This window comes from Hirundo rustica, chromosome W (genome assembly GCF_015227805.2).
Source record: "Hirundo rustica isolate bHirRus1 chromosome W, bHirRus1.pri.v3, whole genome shotgun sequence".
NCBI lineage: Eukaryota > Metazoa > Chordata > Aves > Passeriformes > Hirundinidae > Hirundo > Hirundo rustica.
In genome coordinates, this window is record NC_053487.1 from 23,131,138 (window position 1) to 23,150,775 (window position 19,638).

Consider the following 19,638-nt stretch of genomic DNA (forward strand, 5'->3'; position numbering starts at 1 on the left):
CCAACGAATCTACACAGTCTAAAAAACACGTTTTTCTTTAGCCTCTACCTGGCTAGAGGCAGGGCCCCTCTAAGCCTGGTTATTTTTATTTCCCTGGGTAACTGGAGCTGCTTTTTTCTTGCTGGAACTTCCTCTCATAGTCTTGCCATCCAACAATTCCTGCAGCTGTTGTGTCATAGCATCAGTAGATTCTCCATCTCATCTTTTCATGTTTTCTCCACATTCACGCAGGAGGACTCACAGCTTAGCCCGTGGGATGCCTTTTCCCTCTTTATTTAGGGAACGTTTGCGTGTGGTGCCAGAGCGTCTAACCTGTACTGCAGAGATCTGGAGAATGTCCTGCTTGAGTTCTTTGTGATTCTCCTCCATCTTGTCTGCTAATCCCTGCACCTGTGTTTCCAGAGCTGCAATTCTTGCATGTGTTGGACCATGCACGGCATCTGCATATGTTCGGAGCTTCTTTGCCATATCAAGCACGGTCTCCTCTGTCTCATCCCGCTTTATTATTGCTAAAGCAGAGGAGTATTCTTGTGGCCCAAGTCGTACAAGTTTTCGCCACATCACAGGTGTACATGGTACCAAGTCGGGGTTCCTAGTGTTTATGTCATCTGAGAAGACAATCTCCGCCACTGCCATTTCCCTCAAGCGCTGGATTCCTTGTTCAATGGTTTTCTACTGGGTTTGCTGCATATAGAGATCGTCGGCACACAGATATCTTTGTGCCACACTTCCCAGGACCCGTTCCCAGAGACTGCAAGGACTAGCCTCCCTCATCATTTCTTGGTCAATAACGGGATCATGTGACAGGGATCCCAGATGTCTTGCTTCAGTGCCATCCAGCATTGTAGCCTCGCCTGCAGCATCCCAAAGACGGACTAACCAACTAATTATAGATTCATCAGGTCGTCGAGTATAATCCTTTCTTAGGCTATGAAGGTCCTTCAGGGAAAAGGACTCAATAGTATCTCCTGCTCTTGCAGCAGTTGGTCGGGCTCCTGATCTTTTAGCATTTGGTCGGGCTTCTGATCTTGTAGCAGCTGGTTGGGCTTCTGATCGTGTGCTAGTTGGTTGGACTCCCGATCTTGTGCCAGTTGATTTGGCTTCTGATTTTGTATCAGTTGGTTTGGCTTCTGACTGTGTATCATTAGTTGCCTCAGCTTTTGATTGTGTGTCAGTTGGTTTGACTCTTGACTGGGTGTCAGGAGGCATTGAGGATCCTTCACCTGAATCATCATCTACTGGTCAATCGGTTTTGTCCGTGTGCTTCTTTCCCTTCTTTACTGCAGCAACTGCCAGTGTCTTAGCCTCACTGTCTGGTTTAGCTGCAGCCTGAATAGCTGTGGGGTTGGCAGCAGCCTGAGTGACTGATTTATCTCCCTGCTCCCTTGCCTCTATCTGCTGCCCTACAGTGTTTAGCAGTGTGTGACTCATTTTAGAAAAGCTATAAACCATATAGAGGAAGCTCACTAGGTGAAATACCAGGAAGGTGGTGTCTTTAACATTCAGGAGACCCTGAACATTCTCTAAAAGTGATGTAACTGACTCAAAAGAGAAGAAGGAAAGAAGAGGCTGAAGAGCCTCATCCCCTACTCCTCCTCTAACAAACTGGGTGCAATTGTTGATAAATCCCTGTCCTGGGGTGACTGTGTATCCCCAGTCGTCTGTTGGGTGCAGGGGGGAGGGCAAGCGCGGTTTGTTTTTCCCCAGGAAAACTCTGCTCATCGGAGTGACCTTAAAGCGGAGGAGCTAGAACACAGCAAGACGAAAGAAGCTCTGTTGTTTTTTCCCCGGCAGTTAGTTAGTTTAGTGCTAGCGTAGTTAGACGCTGTAGAATAGATGAAGCTTTTTGCTTTTTTTTTTCTTTTTCTTTTTTTTGTCCTTTTTTCCTTCCTTTTTGCTTTTTTTGTCCTCTCCTCAGAACTATTCCAACCTCTCCGGACTAAGGACCTGGGGAAGCACCGGGGGCCTCCACAGGGGACTCACCCCACCAAGACCAGCCCTGCACATCTCCTTTTCTCCCAGCGTCAGCAGAGACAGAGCGGTAGAGCACAGTGACGACCCTCGAGGAGACTTTCTTTAAGTTTGTTATCCCTCCGTAAGCGGCACGAAGCTCTTGTCATCGGGTATTGTGCTGGGAGTGCTTTGCCTGTTTAATAAACAGGTTTTTTCCACTTCTCTCTGAGGAAATCTTTTTTCCCGAACCAGTTAGAGGAGGGGAGGGGGGCCCCGTAGGAAGGTTTCTCCCAAAATCTGCCTGAAACCACCACAAACTTATTGGTGCCCAACGTGGGGCACGAGAGAGTGGAAAAACCCTGTACTAATTAATATTTAGCAGTCAGTAATTATGCTGTTTGACCTCATGTCTCTTAGAGTGAGGGCCTTACTGTGTTTTGGATCCTTAGGCTTCTTTAAGGTCTTAATACCTTTGTGGTCCTTAAGTTTATTTGCATATCCAGAGATAGCCCCAATATTGTCACTAATACGCAGTTTTTACAGCAGAGGGACACGGATTAGAGTAGCTATTGGCCTTAGTTTAATCATAATCATTTGTAAGAAGTTTATAAAGGTGCTGAGATCTTTTCCTACTATGTATAGGTCATGGTTATAGTTATTCACCCTATTTGTAAGAGGAAGAGCAGAGAATGAAGCGTTGCAGTCTTTCGTTTCCTTCTTCTCCTCTGAATCAGTTAAATCATTGTTGGAGAATGTTGAGTTTCCCCTGAGTGTTAAAGAGACCATCTTTCTAATATGTCATCTGGTAAGCCTCCTCTATACAGTCTGCAGCTTCTCTAGAATATAGGCTGAGATTTCTAGAGGGGCTGATAAAACTCCTGACCCAGGCAGAAGAAATCCTGAGTGGTGTGGAGAATGGAAGGATATGGGCCAACTCCTCAAGGAATTCTCTGACCCTGTAGTCTGGGATTTTCCACAGGAACAAATTCAGAATCCAGTGGAGTTGGGGAAATACTTGAAAAAGAGGTACCATGATAGCTCTAAGGGGGAGAAGATGGCTGCAGTAAGCTGGGCCCTGGCATATGCTTATCGCACATTGCTAGAGACTGTAGGGCAGCAGACAGAGGCAGGGAGGAAGGGATACAAATCAACAGCCACCCCAGTCACTCAAGCTACAGTCAACACCCCAGTTATGAAGCCAGCAGCTAGACTAGAACCTGAACCTAAGTTAGCAGCTAAAGCAGACAGTAAGCCAAAGCCCCTAGCAGTTGCTCCAGCAAAAAAGCACACAGTCAAAACCGATCAACCAGTAGACGATGATGACCCAAGAGAAGGACCTTCACCAAAATCAGAAGCCAAAGCTTCTAGCACAGGATCAAAAGCAAATATTGATTCCTTTTCCCTGAAAGACCTTCGGGGCCTAAGAAAAGATTACCGGCGACAACCTGATGAATCTATAATTAGTTAGTTAGTCCGTCTTTAGAATGCTGCAGGCGAGGCTACAATTCTGGATGGCACCGAAGCGAGGCATCTGGGATCCCTGTCACATGATCCAGTCATCGACCAAGAGATGATGAGAGAGGCTAGTCCTTGCAGTCTCTAGATACGGGTCCTAGGAAGTGTGGCAGAAAGATACTTGTGTGCATATGATCTCTATATGCAGCAAACCCCGTGGAAGACCATAGAACAAGGGATTCAACGCTTAAGAAAAATGGCAGTGGCAGAGATGGTCTTCTCAGATGACATAAACACTAGGAACCCAGACTTAGTATCATGAACATCTGTGATGTGGCGAAAACTTATACGACTCAGGCCATTAGAATACGCTTCTGCTTTAGCAGTAATGAAGCAGGAAGACATGGAGGAGACAGTGCTTAATATGGCGAAGAAGCTCCGAGCATATGCAGATGCTGTGCATGGCCCAACACACGCCAGGATCGCAGCTGTAGAAACACGTCTACAAAAACTAGAGAATAAGATAGATGAAAATCATAAGAAACTCAGGGAAGAGATTAGAGAGGACCTTCTCCAAATCTCAGCAGTGCAGATCAGAGGTTCTGGTACCCAACGTAGACGCTCCCCGGCTAGGGAGAGAAGATACACTCCACGTCCTGAGCTGTAGTTCTTCCTGCGGGATTGTAGAGAAAATATGAACAGATAGGATAGAAAATCTACGGCTGCCCTGGCACAACGGGTGCGTGAATTGAAGGAAGTCAAGACTCAAAGAGGGAGTTCCACCAAAAGGGAAGCGACTCCAGTTGCCCGTAGCCGAACTGCCAGGTATAATAACGATGACATGTCCGACCCCCTTAAAGGAACCTCTAAGACATATGCTCAAGGAAAGAAGGATAACCAGGCTTAGAGGAGCCCTGCCTCTAGCCAGGTAGAGGCTAGGGAAAACCGTGTATTTTAGACTGTGTGGATTCGTTGGCCTGGCACATCAGAACCACAAAAATACGAGGCCTTAGTTGATACTAGTGCGCAGTGCACATTAATGCCATCAAGACATGTAGAGGAAGAATCTGTTTCCATTGCTGGGGTGACAGGGGGTTCACAAAATTTTACTTTAGTAGAAGCTGATGTGAGCCTGACTGGAAATGAGTGGAAGAGACACCCTATTGTGACTAGCCCAGAAGCTCCATGCATTTTGGGCATAGACTTCCTCCGAAATGGGTATTTCAAAGACCCAAAGGGATTTAGGTGGGCATTCGAGATAGCAGCTGTAGAGACAGAGGGTGTTAAGCAGTTGAATACCTTGCCTAGACTATCAGAGAACCCATCTGCTGTAAGTCTTCTGAAGGTTGAAGAGCAACAAGTGCCAATTGCCACTTCAATAGTGCATCGCCGACAGTACAGAACAACTCAAAATGCTGTGATCCCCATCCACGAGATGATCCGTGAGCTAGAGAGCCAAGGGGTGATCAGCAAAACCCACTCACCCTTCAACAGCCCCATCTGGCCTGTGCGCAAGTCTGACAGAGAATGGAGATTGACTGTAGACTACCGTGCCTTAAACGAAGTGACTCCACCGTTAAGCGCTGCTGTGCCGGACGTGCTGGAACTCCAGTACGAGCTGGAGTCCAAGGCAGCAAAATAGTATGCCACAATTAACATTGCTAATGCCTTTTTCTCCATTCCTCTGGCTGCAAAATGCAAGCCTCAGTTTGCTTTCACCTGGAGGGGCGTGCAGTACACCTGAAACCGACTGCCCCAGGGGTGGAAACACAGCCCCACCATCTGCCATGGACTGATCCAGGCTGCACTAAAAAAGGGTGAGGCTCCGGAACATCTACAGTACATCGATGACATCATAGTGTGGGAGAACACAGCAGCAGAAGTGTTTAAGAAGAGAAAGAAAATCATCCAGATCCTCCTAAAAGCTAGTTTCGCTATCAAGAAGAGTAAAGTTAAGGGACCAGCTCATGAGATCCAGTTCCTGGGAATAAAGTAGCAAGATAGACGGCGGCAGATTCCCACTGAGGTCATCAACAAGATTACAGCGATGTCCCCACCAACCAATAAGAAAGAGACGCAAGCTTTCCTAAGTGCTATAAGTTTCTAGAAGATGCATATTCCCGAGTATAGTCAGATTGTGAGCCCTCTCTACCTAGTCACCCGCAAAAAGAATGATTTCCACTAAGGCCCTGAGCAGCAACAAGCCTTTGCCCAGATCAAGCGGGAGATCGCTCATGCAGTAGCCCTAAGCCCAGTCAAGACGGGACCAGATGTGAAGAACGTGCTCTACTCAGCAGCCAGGAACAATGGCCTGTCCTAGAGCCTTTAGCAGAAGGTGCCTAGGGAGACTCAAAGCCGACCCCTAGGATTCTGGAGCCAAAGTTACAGAGAGTCTGAAGCCAATTACACCCCAACTGAGAAAGAAATCTTAGCAGCCTATGAAAGAGTTCAAGCCACTTCAGAGGTGATTAGCACAGAGACGCAACTCCTCCTGGTACCTCGACTGCCTGTGCTAGGGTGGATGTTCAAAAGGGAGGTTCCCTCCACCCATCATGCCACTGATGCCACATGGAGCAAGTGGATTGCTCTTAGTACGCAGCGCGCCCGTATGAGTAAACTGAATCGCCCTGAGATTTTGGAAATAATTACCAATTAGCCTGAGGGTGAAAACTTTAGCCTCACAGATGAAAAACAAGAGCAAGTAACACAGGCTGAAGAAGCTCCACCATACAACCAATTGCCAGCAGAGGAGACGCATTATGCCCTTTTCACTGACAGTTCCTGTCGTATTGTAGGGATGAACCGGAAGTGGAAAGCAGCCGTGTGGAGCCCCACACGACAGGTTGCTGAGGCCACTGAAGGAAAAGGTAGATCAAGTCAACTTGCAGAACTCAAGGCTGTTCAATTAGCCTTAGATATTGCTAAAAGAGAGAGGTGGCCGAGGCTCTACCTCTATACCGATTCATGGATGGTAGCCAATGCTCTGTGAGGATGGCTGAAGAGGTGGAAAGAGGCTAATTGGCAGCGTAGAGAGAAACCAATTTAGGCTGCTAAGGAGTGGAAAGACATTGCTACCAGGGTAGAGAGACTACCTGTGAAAGTTCGCCACGTAGATGCCCACATCCCCAAGAGTAGAGCTAATGAAGAGCATCGAAACAATGAGCAGGTAGATCGGGCAGCAAAAATAGAGGTCTCAAAGATTGATTTAGATTAAGAACACAAGGGAGAGTTGTTTTTAGCTCGATAAGCCCATGATGCCTCAGGCCATCAGGGCAGAGATGCCACCTATAAGTAAGCCCAAGACCCAGGGGTAGATCTAACCATAGACAATATTTCTCAAGTTATCCATGACTGTAAGACGTGTGCTGCCATCAAGCAAGCCAAGGAAGTAAAGCCCCTGTGGTATGGCGGGCGATGGTCCAAGTATAAGTATGAGGAAGCCTGGCAAGTTGACTACATTACCCTTCCCCAAACCCGCCAAGGCAAGCGCTACGTGCTCACAATAGTGGAAGCCACCACGGGGTGGCTGGAGACCTACCCTGTGCCCCATGCTACTGCCCAAAACACCATCCTAAGCCTAGAGAAGCAAGTCCTGTGGAGGCATAGTACCCCCGAGAGAACTGAGTCAGACAATGGGACTCATTTCAAGAACAGCCTTATTAACACCTGGGCTAGGGAAGATGGCATTAAGTGAGTGTACCATATTCCCTACCATGCACCTGCTGCAGGCAAAGTGGAGAGGCACAATGCATTGTTAAAAACCCAGTTGAAAGCATTGAGTAGGGGATCTTTCAAGAATTGGGAGCAGCATTTAGCAAAGGCCACCTGGTTAGTCAACACCCGAAGCTCCACCAACCGAGCAGGCCCCGCCCAGGCTGAGCCTCTGCATACAATAGATAGAGATAAAGTTCCAGTGGTGCATGCCAGAGGTCTGTTAGGGAAGACAGTGTGGATCAAGTCTGCCTCAAGTTCAAACAAACCCATTCGTAGAGTTGTCTTTGCTCAAGGACCAAGTTGCACATTGTGGATAATGCAAAAAGATAGAACAACACGATGTGTACCTCAGGGAAATCTGATTGTTGGGTGAGAATCATTTACAAACATCACTGTCTGCTAAATGTTATTGCCATTGTCTGTACATTAAACCACGCAGAATAAAATAGAAGGAAATGTGTAAGTGAGAGGGTATGTGTTAAGTGTTGAAAATATGAGCAAGTGTTGAAAGTATGAGTAAGTGAGAGAGGAATCCTGCTGCCCTGCAGCCTGGGGCCCGGATTTAGTGGCTCAGTGTAGAATGTGACAGAAGCATGATGGGTATTGCTTGTATTTTTTTTTTCTGTGGGGAGAATGGATGGAAGTTTTATGTAGAATATATATTAGTTCTGTCTGTAAGTCAACAATATGGAGATAAGGGGTGGAAGATGTCCTGGGGTGACTGTGTATCCCCAATCGTCTGTTGGGTGCAGGGGGGAGGGCAAGCGCGGTTTGTTTTTCCCCAGGAAAACTCTGCTCATCGGAGTGACCTTAAAGCGGAGGAGCTAGAACACAGCAAGACGAAAGAAGCTCTGTTGGTTTTTCCCCGGCAGTTAGTTAGTTTAGTGCTAGCATAGTTAGACGCTGTAAAATAGCTGAAGCTTTTTGCTTTTTTTTTCTTTTTCTTTTTTTTGTCCTTTTTTCCTTCCTTTTTGCTTTTTTTGTCCTCTCCTCAGAACTATTCCAACCTCTCCGGACTAAGGACCTGGGGAAGCACCGGGGGCCTCCACAGGGGACTCACCCCACCAAGACCAGCCCTGCACATCTCCTTTTCTCCCAGCGTCAGCAGAGACAGAGCAGTAGAGCACAGTAACGACCCTCGAGGAGACTTTCTTTAAGTTTGTTATCCCTCCGTAAGCGGCACGAAGCTCTTGTCATCGGGTATTGTGCTGAGAGTGCTTTGCCTGTTTAATAAACAGGTTTTTTCCACTTCTCTCTGAGGAAATCTTTTTTCCCGAACCAGTTAGAGGAGGGGAGGGAGGCCCCGTAAGAAGGTTTCTCCCAAAATCTGCCTAAAACCACCACAATCCCCAAAACATGCTGCTGGAACTAGGACGCAGGGTCGGATGAAAAAACCATAAACTGAACATACCCAGAACAAACTCCAGTATTTTTATAAGCTTCTTGTAAACCATAATCACTGAACCCAGCAAAATAACTATTCTAATTTGTGCATCCCTAGTGTAAAAGCTGTATGTTAGGGACAATATTGGAGCTATTTCTGGGTAAGAAAACAAACCTAGGGACCAGAAAGGTATTAAGACCTCAAAAAAGCCTAGGGAACAGAAATGGAGAAAAGACTCCATTCTAAGAGACATTAGGAATTCAAGAAGCAACATGGCCACTGACTGTTTAATCCCCACCCAAAGGACAACCAAAAAATGCAGTTAATAATAATCAATACAAGTTTTTTCTACTCTCTCGTGCCCCGCATTGGGCACCAGTTAGAAGTATGTCCTGGTTTGGGATAAATTTGGGACAAAACCCCTGTATAGGATCTTTTTAAGGAAGCAAACCTAAGTGGCCCCTCTCTCTAACCGGTCCGGAAAAAAAAAAAACCTCTTTGGAGAAAAGTGGAAAAAACTATGTTACTAAACAAATGAAGTGCATACAAGTATAAAGAATGAATAATATAAAACAATAATACCTCTCCTTCTGAAGTGAGATGGCAAATTGAGAAAGTCCTTGCCGTGGGTGTAGCTCGGCTCTCTCTCTCAGTGTCTCTCCTCAGTCCCAGTCTCTCCGGCGCTGCTGGAAAATGCTGAGGTCCAGGCCCCGGTGGGCCGCAGGTGCAGCCCCCAGTGCTCCCCTGGGTTTTCAGTCCAGAGCAGGTTTAAACAGTTCCAAGAAAAAGGAAAAAAAACAGTCCAGGGAACTTCTCTGCCCTAGCTAGCTGAAACTAACTAAAAGCAAAAAAAGATCTCTGTCCTGCAGTCTCTCCAAGCCTCTGCCGAACACCCCGTCTGCAGAAGAATGTAGAGGAGTCAGGCAGTTTTCTCAAAACAAACTCTGCACTTCTCCTTGCTCTTAGAACCAGTCTTAAAGGCACAGGACTCAATATACAGCACAAACAGAACAGACAATTGGGGATACAAGCATCATAAAGTTACCCTAGGACAGCAGGTCAAGTGCCACCATTCAGGGTATCATGGTGCACCTGGGACTGATTGATGCAGATTTTTCAGGACAGATTCACACAATGGTCTCCACACCCACCCCCCCTCTGACTATCCCAAAAGGCACACAAATTGCTCAACTTGTTCCTTTTAAGTCTTCTGTTTCCAGGACCGAGGACCGGTCGCGAGGAGACCGTGGCTTCGGCTCTACAGGGCCACCTCAAGTGCGCTGGACTGCTGTCCTGACCAAAGACCGTCCTGAGACGCTGTGTTCCGTGTCCATGGTTGGTGCCACGCCATCGGAGATTTACTTTCGTGGCCTCCTAGATACGGGGGCTGACGTGAGCATTCTCTCCCTGGCTGCTTGGCCCCCACAGTGGCCTTTGACTGTGGGAGATTAGGGACAGACAGTCGGAAGATATCGCGCTGTACGGGCAGACAGAACCCCTCCCTCAACTCTTAGCTGGTTAGTGTCCTTGATAAGATAAGCAATACCTAACCTGTAACGTAAGCAGACGGATGTGATGTAGCAAACAGAGGTTTTATAACTCCATGTAACCAGTTAATAAACGCCATTAGCCGTCCACCACACTGGTGTCTGTGAGCTGATGGACCGAGCAGCCTGGGTGTGGCTGCCGTGTCGTTCCTGAACCAGGTCGCTACACCTCAGCGGAGGTAACAAGTGGTGCCGAAAACCCCGGGAGTCGCCCAGGAGATCGGGAGTCGCCTGGACGGGTGAACGACGGCCGAGCGGCTGGTCCAGCTCGGCGGGAGGGACGCCTCCGGACCCACGCAGAGGATGGAAGCTCTCGTGAAGGTCGTTTCTCAGATTCATAAGCAGTGGGGAATTGATTGTAAAGCAAAAGATTTTACCCTCGCAGTGACGAGGCTTTTGCAACTTAGTATTATTGATCGTCCGGTGGATATCCTCCACCCAGATGTTTGGGATCAATGTACTAAAGCTCTTGCCAAAGACACAATGTCTTCCAGCTCAGGGAAAAATCTTAAAGCATGGGGGAGGGTCGTAAAATCTTTACAGAAGGCGTTGCATGAACAAGACACCTGGAGAGCTGCGCGAAATTGTTTAAAGGTTTCCCCCCAATTAGGTATCGCAGCAGCAACGCAAACTTTCTCAGAGGGAACTGTTGTTGAGAATTTTCAGAATGTAAAAGAATGTACTCTGAATGTTAGTGATAATGCTCAGAGTGTTGATGAAGTCGGTTTGGCTGAATGTATGGGCTCGGGCTCAGAAGGTCAAGAGCTTGCTTCGAGGCCCCCGGGCTCAAGGCCGCTCACTGAAGAGATAAAACAGATGCAGTCATTTTACAACAGTCTAGCTGAAGAAGCTAGGAATGCTGAAAAAGCGGGGGAGGGACCTCCACCTTATGCGCCTAAAGATAGCGCTGAAAACAAAGAGAGCTCGTTTGCTAACGCGGGGGCGCGCGAGCAGAAAAAGGGAGGAGAGCGCAAAGAGAGAGCTGAAGCTAATCTTTGCCAAAAAGTACATTTTTCTAAGGCAAGAAGCTCCCACAGCAGGAGGCGGGGGGAGCGCAGGTGCAGGGGGCCCAGGGGGAAGGAGTGGCTCAGCCCTGAGGGAAAGGGGCGGGGGCCAAGAGGGAAAGGACGGCCCAGCCCTGAGGGAAAGGGGCCGGGTCGGAGCCCAACCAAAAGGGTCCAGAGCCCGGAAGCAGCCAGTCAGTCGACTTCCGGCTCTGACTCGGACTTCAGCTGGGACTGGGACAGCCGGTCCTCTGCAGCCGGCTCTGACTCCGGCTCTGACAAAGAAGAAGTAACAGTATATAAAATCAGTAACAACAATGTTTCTACTTGGGTTGAGGGGAAGTCAGAAAAAGAACGAACTCCTCTCACAGACTGGAAGAAGATAAAAATGGCATGCTTTAAATGCAGCCAGGCATTTAAATTGGGCAAACGTGCAAATTATCAGACTGCCACCTTCAGTGCCCCAGTCATTGAAACCCTATCAGAATCTCGCAGCACGCAGACAAAAGAGGGAAGCCACATCTGGCACCTCCTCCTCATCCCGTCCTTTAGCTATCTACCAAAAACCTAAGTCAGATCCTTACAATCGGTTTCTTAGTGTGTTAAATGCTACCTTTTTGTCATTGAACCAATCCAATCCGAACTTTACAAAATCATGCTGGTTATGTTATAATGCAGAACCTCCTTTTTATGAGGGTGTCGCCCTTGATGCTCCTTTTGAATACTCTGCAGCAAACAATCCACACAACTGTAAGTGGGACACCCCCCGGAGAGAAATTACCCTGAGTCAAGTCACAGGCCGAGGCAAATGCTTTGGCAGTGTAACCGTAGCAAAGCAGATGGGAAATATCTGTACTGAGTTCATCCAACCTAGTCAAAAGACTGACAAGTGGGCAGTTCCGTTCCTATCAGAAATGTGGGTCTGTCAACAAATCGGAATAACTCCCTGTGTGTACCTTAGCAAATTCAATAGCCTTGCTGACTTTTGTGTCCAAGTTCTGATTGTTCCTAGAGTCCTGTATCACCAAGAAGAAGAAATGTATCGCTTTTTAGAAGAAACCATCCTGCTCCGCAAAAGAGAAGTAATGACAGGTATAACCATTGCAATGCTCCTTGGCCTAGGAGCCACTGGCACAGCCACAGGTGTTTCAGCTCTCGTGACCCAACATCAAAGACTTTCTCAGCTGCAAATGACAATTGACGAAGACTTACTGAGAATTGAAAAATCCATCTCCTCTCTGGAAAGATCTATCACCTCGCTTTCGGAAGTAGTCCTGCAAAACAGGCGAGGACTGGACCTCTTGCTCATGCAGCAAGGAGGCCTGTGTGCTGCCTTGAGAGAAGAATGCTGTTTTTATGCAGACCACACCGGAGTCGTGCGAGACTCCATGGCCGAACTGAGAGGAAGACTGGCCCAGAGAAAGAGAGAGAGAGAGGCCCAACAAGGATGGTTCGAGTCATGGTTCAATCAGTCCCCATGGCTAGCCACCCTTGTTCCCACCCTAATAGGCCCTCTCACCATGATACTCCTGACACTGATTTTTGGGCCTTGCATTTTGAACAAGTTAGTGTCGTTTGTTAGAAGACGTTTAGAGAAAGTCGACATCCTATTTGTCGAACGCATGCAATTATCGTGAAGTGTGTTTGTTACTAACATTTTATATTATTTTTGTATTCTATTATACTAACTTTAACAGCTTTTGTATTTTTATGACATTTATACTTTTATAACATTTATACTTTTATAACATTTATACTTTTATACTTTTATACTTTTATACTTTTTTATTTAGTCATGAGAGGGGGGGGAAATGTGGGAGATTAGGGACAGGCGGTCGGAAGATATCGCGCTGTACGGGCAGACAGAACCCCTCCCTCAACTCTTAGCTGGTTAGTGTCCTTGATAAGATAAGCAATACCTAACCTGTAACATAAGCAGACGGATGTGATGTAGCAAACAGAGGTTTTATAACTCCATGTAACCAGTTAATAAACGCCATTAGCCGTCCACCACACTGGTGTCTGTGAGCTGATGGACCGAGCAGCCTGGGTGTGGCTGCCGTGTCGTTCCTGAACCAGGTCGCTACACCTCAGCGGAGGTAACATTTGACCCTGGCAAAGACATCGATCTCGGGCTTAGGAGGAGCGAAGCAATGCTACGTGAGCCAGAATCCCGTGGCCATCACGAACCCGGAGGGACAGACGGCCATAATTTGGCCTCATGTTACTGAGATTGTTCAGAACCTCGGGGGGAGGGATGTTTTGGCCGCGTGGGGGGTGCGATTTGGAATGGATTTTTGATTGGGGCCACTGTGATGAAGGGCGCAGAGTGTCCCACGCCTCCTTTACAGTGGCTGGTGGACAGACCCATCTGGGAGAACCAGTGGCCCCTCCCTCATGACAAGCTAGTCCCCCTTCGTGAACTCATACAGGAGCAGTTGGATCAGGGGCATTTGGAACCATCTACCAGTCCCTGGAACACTCCTGTCTTTTGTATCAAAAAGAAGTCTGGGAAATGGAGGTTGCTACAAGACCTCCGAAAGGTCAATGCCGTGATGGAAGGCATGGGGACATTGCAGGCGGGCATGCCATTGCCTACCATGCTTCCTGCGGACTGGCCGGTCCTCATCGTGGATCTGAAGGATTGTTTTTTTACGATCCCTCTGCATCCCGATGACAGACCAAAATTTGCCTTCACGGTACCAACAATAAATAATGCCGAGCCCGCACAGCGATATCAATGGAGAGTTTTGCCTCAAGGAATGCGAAATTCCCCAATGTTATGCCAATGGTATGTAGCCCGTGCCTTGTCTGGAGTTCGCAAGCAGTTTCCTGATGCTCACATCTATCATTATATGGATGACATTTTGGTGGCTACGCCCACCCAGGATGAGCTGCTGAGGCTACAGCCTCAATTGTTGAATGCTCTGCATTCACATGGACTGTAGGTGGCTCCAGAAAAGGTACAACAACAACCTCCCTGGAAATATTTGGGAGTCAAAATTCTGGAACGGGCAATCCGTCACCAGGAGGTGCAATTTGTGCAATCGGTGAAGACACTGAAAGATGCTCAGAAGCTGGTAGGTGTTATCACTTGGTTACGTCCTTACTTGGGACTGACCACAGCACAACTGTCTCCCTTGTTTGAATTGTTGAAAGGGGACACTGATTTAAAGTCACCTCGTGAATTGACCCCTGAGGCACGAAAAGTGCTGGAGGAGGTTCAGCAAGCTGTTTCGGCTTGCCAGGTGTACTGCATTGAACCTTCCATTGATGTCACTGTGTTCACTACCACTCCTGATTTACATCCTACAGGTATCATCGGCCAATGGAATGATGATTGGACTGATCCTCTGCACGTCTTGGAATGGGTCTTCCTGCCTCATCAGCTGCATGAGACGGCGACGGCGCTGTTTGAATTGATTGCGCGCTTGATAATCAAGTACCGGCAACGCTGTTTGCAATTGATGGGTGCAGATCCCTCAAAGATCATACTCCCGCTTCAGAGGGAGGAATTTGATTGGAGCTATGCGAACAATGTTTCGCTGCAAAGTGCTCTCGAGGGTTTTTCAGGGCAGATCACTTATCATCTGCCTAGCCACAAGCTATTGCAAGTGGCCAAAAATACTCAATTTTCTCTACGACCCAAAAGTAGCCAAGAGCCAGTGCAAGGACCCACTGTCTTCACTGACGGTTCGGGCAAGACAGGAAAAGCCATTGTTACCTGGCAGGATGGGTTTGAGTGGCAGGTTTTGGAAGGCCATGAGGATGGGTCAGCCCAACTGGTTGAACTTAAGGCTGCTGTCATGGCATTTGAGAAATTTTCCCAGGAACCTTTCAATTTGATCACGGACTCCGCCTATGTTGCCGACATCGCACAGCGATTGGGTTGTTCAGTTTTGAAGGAGGTCAGTAACCCTGCCTTGTTTGATTTACTGAAGGCCCTGTGGTGTGCAATTCAGGCCAGAGTTCATCCATACTACGTTCTGCATGTACGGAGTCACACTAATTTGCCAGGATTTGTAGCAGAATGTAATGCAAGGGCTGACAAGTTGGCTAACCCAGCATGGGTAGCCCCTCAGCCTGACATACTTGCGCAGGCCAAGGCATCGCATGGGTTTTTCCACCAAAATGCGCATACGCTGCAGAAGCAGTTTCAACTGACGGCCACTGAGGCTCGTGAAATTGTCGAGTCGTGTGACGACTGTCACGCCCTTGGTGCGCCATTGCCGGCAGGGGTTAACCCCAGAGGCCTTAAAGCCTTGGAGCTTTGGCAGACCAATGTCACCCAGGTCGCCGAGTTTGGCCGGCTCAAGTATGTGCATGTCACGGTGGACACGTTCTCCTCTGCGATGTGGGCTTCTGCTCACACAGGAGAGAAAGCCCGTGATGTCATTGCCCACTGGAGGCAGGCCTTTGCTGTTCTTGGCATACCTTCTGCTGTGAAAACCGACAATGGTCCTGCTTATGCCTCGCAGCACGTACGGCAGTTCCTACAGTCATGGGGTGTGTCACATAACTTTGGCACCCCTCATTCTCCGACGGGACAGGCAATTGTAGAACACAATCACAGTACACTCAAGTGTGTTCTTCAGAAACAGAAATGGGGAATGCAGGGTGAAACCCCGCACAGTCGGTTGGCAAAGGCTTTGTACACCATCAATCACCTTACGGTGCCGCAGAACTCAAATAATCCTGTAATTTTGAACCATCATCTCTCGTTGCAGGCTTCGGACGGTGTGCAACAGCCTCGAGCGAAGGTACGGGTCTGAAATTTAGTCGCCAAGCAGTGGGAAGGAACCTATGACCTAATCGCTATGGGGCGTGGGTATGCGTGTGTGTCCACGGACACTGGGACACGCTGGCTACCTTCAAAGTGTGTCCATCCTGACCTGCGACCACAGAGGCAGAATTCAGCTGACAGGCAAGGTGGAAGCCGTGATCAACTTGAAAGCCACCAAGTGGATGAATCCTCTAGTGATCACTCTGATGATTCCTACACAGACAGTGATTGAATTTGTATATATTCCCTTTGTAAATTTGTTCATTTTTCTTTTTCTGTTTTTTCTTTTTTTGTAAAGTTAAAAGGGTGAGATGTTACCCTGGTTTTCCTGAGTTTCTTTATTAGCCTTTTGATTTTCATAAATGGAGTCAGATCTTTTAGTTACTGTACAATATTAAGAGCAGTTTTCTACCTTTCTCACAGATGTAATATAAACAAATCCTTTGTTTTTCATTCTCTGTCCTTTGTTTGCATATTTCTAACCTGAAAACAACTGTAACTGACAATTGGTCTGGTCACTGAGGCTGAGGGGTGGAAACCCCAAAAAGCCAATCTTCTGCTAGACCCACAAATGTATAAAAAGTAAAAATAAACAAAGGGGTTTCTTCTTTTTCTCTCGGCTCTCTCAGCTGGAAGCTGGGATCGGAAGGACCTCTGCCTTGCGAAATCTCTTGTCTGCGTATGACTGCTTTGTGTGTCTCGGTGACACTGGTGCGCAGTGCACATTAATGCCATCAAGACACGTAGGGGCAAAATCTGTCTCTATTGCTGGTGTGATGGGGGGATCACAAGATTTTACTTTGGTGGAAGCAGATGTGAGCCTAACTAGAAAGGAGTGGAAGAAACACCCTATTGTGACTGGGACAGAGGCCCCATGCATTTTGGGCATAGATTACCTCCGAAGTGAGTATTTCAAAGACCCGAAAGGACTCAGGTGGGCATTCGGGGTAGCGGCTGTAGTGACAGAGGGCATCCGGCAATTGAACACCTTGCCTGGACTGTCCGAGAATCCATCTGCAGTAGGACTCCTGAAAGTACAAGAGCAACAGGTACCAATTGCCACTTCTATAGTGCACCGCCGACAGTATAGAACAACTCGAGATGCTGTGATTCCCATCCATCAAGAGCTGGAGAGCCAAGGGGTGGTTAGTAAAACCCACTCACCCTTCAACAGCCCCATTTGGCCTGTGCGTAAATCTGAAGGAGAATGGAGATTGACTGTGGACTACTGTGCATTGAATGAGGTGACACCACCATTGAGTGCTGCTGTGCCAGACATGCTGGAACTCCAGTACGAGCTGGAGTCCAAGGCAGCAAAATGGTATGCCACAATTGACATTGCCAATGCATTTTTCTCCATTCCTCTGGCTGCAGAATGCAGGTTTCAGTTTGCTTTCACCTGGAGGGGAGTGCAGTACACCTGAAACCGACTGCCCCAGGGGTGGAAGCACAGCCCCACCATCTGCCATGGACTGATCCAGGCTGCACTAAAAAAGGGTGAAGCTCCAGAACATCTACAGTATATTGATGACATCATTGTGTGGGGGAACACAGCAGCAGAAGTGTTTGAGAAGGGAAAGGAAATCATCCAGATCCTCCTGGAAGCCGGTTTTGCTATCAAGAAGGGTAAAGTTAAGGGACCAGCTCGTGAGATCCAGTTCCTGGGAGTAAAGTGGCAAGATGTACGGCAGCAGATTCCTACTGATGTCATCAACAAGATTACAGCGATGTCTCCACCAACCAATAAGAAGGAGACACAAGCTTTCCTAAGTGCTATAGGTTTCTAGAAGATGCATATTCCCGAGTATAGTCAGATTGTGAGCCCTCTTTACCTGGTCACCTGCAAAAAGAACGATTTCCACTGAGGCCCTGAGCAGCAACAAGCTTTTTCCCAGATCAAGGTGGAGATTGCTCATGCGGTAGCCCTTAGCCCAGTGAGGATGGGACCAGATGTAAAGAACGTGCTCTACTCTGCAGCCAGGGCCATGGCCTGCCCTGGAGCCTTTGGCAGAAGGTGCCTGGTGAGACTCGAGGCCGGCCTCTAGGATTTTGGAGTCAAAGCTACAGAGGGTCTGAAGCCAATTACACCCCAACTGAGAAAGAAATCTTAGCAGCCTATGAAGGAGTTCAAGCTGCCTTGGGGGTGATTGGTACAGAGGCGCAACTTCTCCTGGCGCCCCGACTGCCTGTGCTAGGGTGGATGTTCAAAGGGAAGGTCCCCTCCACCCATCATGCCACTGATGCCACATGGAGCAAGTCGATTGCTCTTATTACGCAGCGTGCCTGTATGGGTAAACTGAATCGCCCTAGGATTTTGGAAATAATTACCAATTAGCCTAAAGGTGAAAATTTTAGCCTCACAGATGAAGAACAAGAGCAAGTGACATGGACTGAAGAGGCTCCACCATACAACCAATTGCCAGCAGAGGAGATGCATTATGCCCTTTTCACTGACGGTTCCTGTCGTATTGTAGGGATGAACCGGAAGTGGAAAGCAGCTGTGTGGAGCCCCACACGACAGGTTGCTGAGGCCACTGAAGGAGAGGGTGGATCAAGTCAACTTGCAGAACTCAAGGGTGTTCAATTAGCCTTAGATACTGCTGAAAGAGAGGGGTGGCTGAGGCTCTACCTCTATACTGATTCATGGATGGTAGCCAATGCTCTGTGGGGATGGCTGAAGAGGTGGAAAGAGGCTAATTGGCAGCGTGGAGGGAAACCAATTTGGGCTGCTGAGGAGTGGAAAGACATTGCTACCAGGGTAGGGAGACTACCTGTGAAAGTCCGCCACGTAGATGCCCACATCCCCAAGAGTAGAGCTAGTGAGGAGCATCGAAACAACGAGCAGGTAGATCGGGCAGCAAAAATAGAGGTGTCAAAGATTGATTTAGATTGGGAACACAAGGGAGAGTTGTTTTTAGCTTGATAGGCCCATGATGCCTCAGGCCATCAGGGCAGAGATGCCACCTATAAGTGGGCCTGAGACCGAGGGGTAAATCTAACCTTAGACAGTATTTCTCAAGTTATCCACGACTGTGAGACGTGTGCTGCCATCAAACAGGCCAAGTGGGTGAAGCCCCTATGGTATGGCGGGCGATGGTCCAAGTATGGGGAAGCCTGGCAGATTGACTACATCACCCTTCCCCAAACCCACCAAGGCAAGCGCTACGTGCTCACAATAGTAGAAGCCACCACGGGGTGGCTGGAGACCTACCCTGTGCCCCATGCTACTGCCCGAAACACCATCCTGGGCCTTGAAAAGCAAGTCCTGTGGAGGCATGGTACCCCCGAGAGAACTGAGTCAGACAATGGGACTCATTTCAAGAACAGCCTTATTAACACCTGGGCTAGGGAAGATGGCACTGAGTGTTTGTACCATATACCCTACCATGCACCCGCTGCAGGCAAAGTGGAGAGGCACAATGCATTGTTAAAAACCCAGTTGAAAGCATTGGGTGGGGGATCTTTCAAGAATTGGGAGCAGCATTTGGCAAAGGCCACCTGGTTGGTCAACACCCGAGGCTCCACCAACTGAGCAGGCCCCGCCCAGGCTGAGCCTCTGCATACAATAAATGGAGATAAAATCCCAGTAGTGCAGGTCAGAAGTTTGTTAGAGAAGACAGTGTAGATCAAGTCTGCCTCAAGTACAGACAAACCCATTCGTAGGGTTGTCTTTGCTCAAGGACCAGGTTGCACATGGTGGATAATGCAGAAAGATGGAACAACACAATGTGTACCTCAGGGAGATCTAATTGTTGGGTGAGAATCATTTATAAACATCACTGTCTGGTAAATGCTATT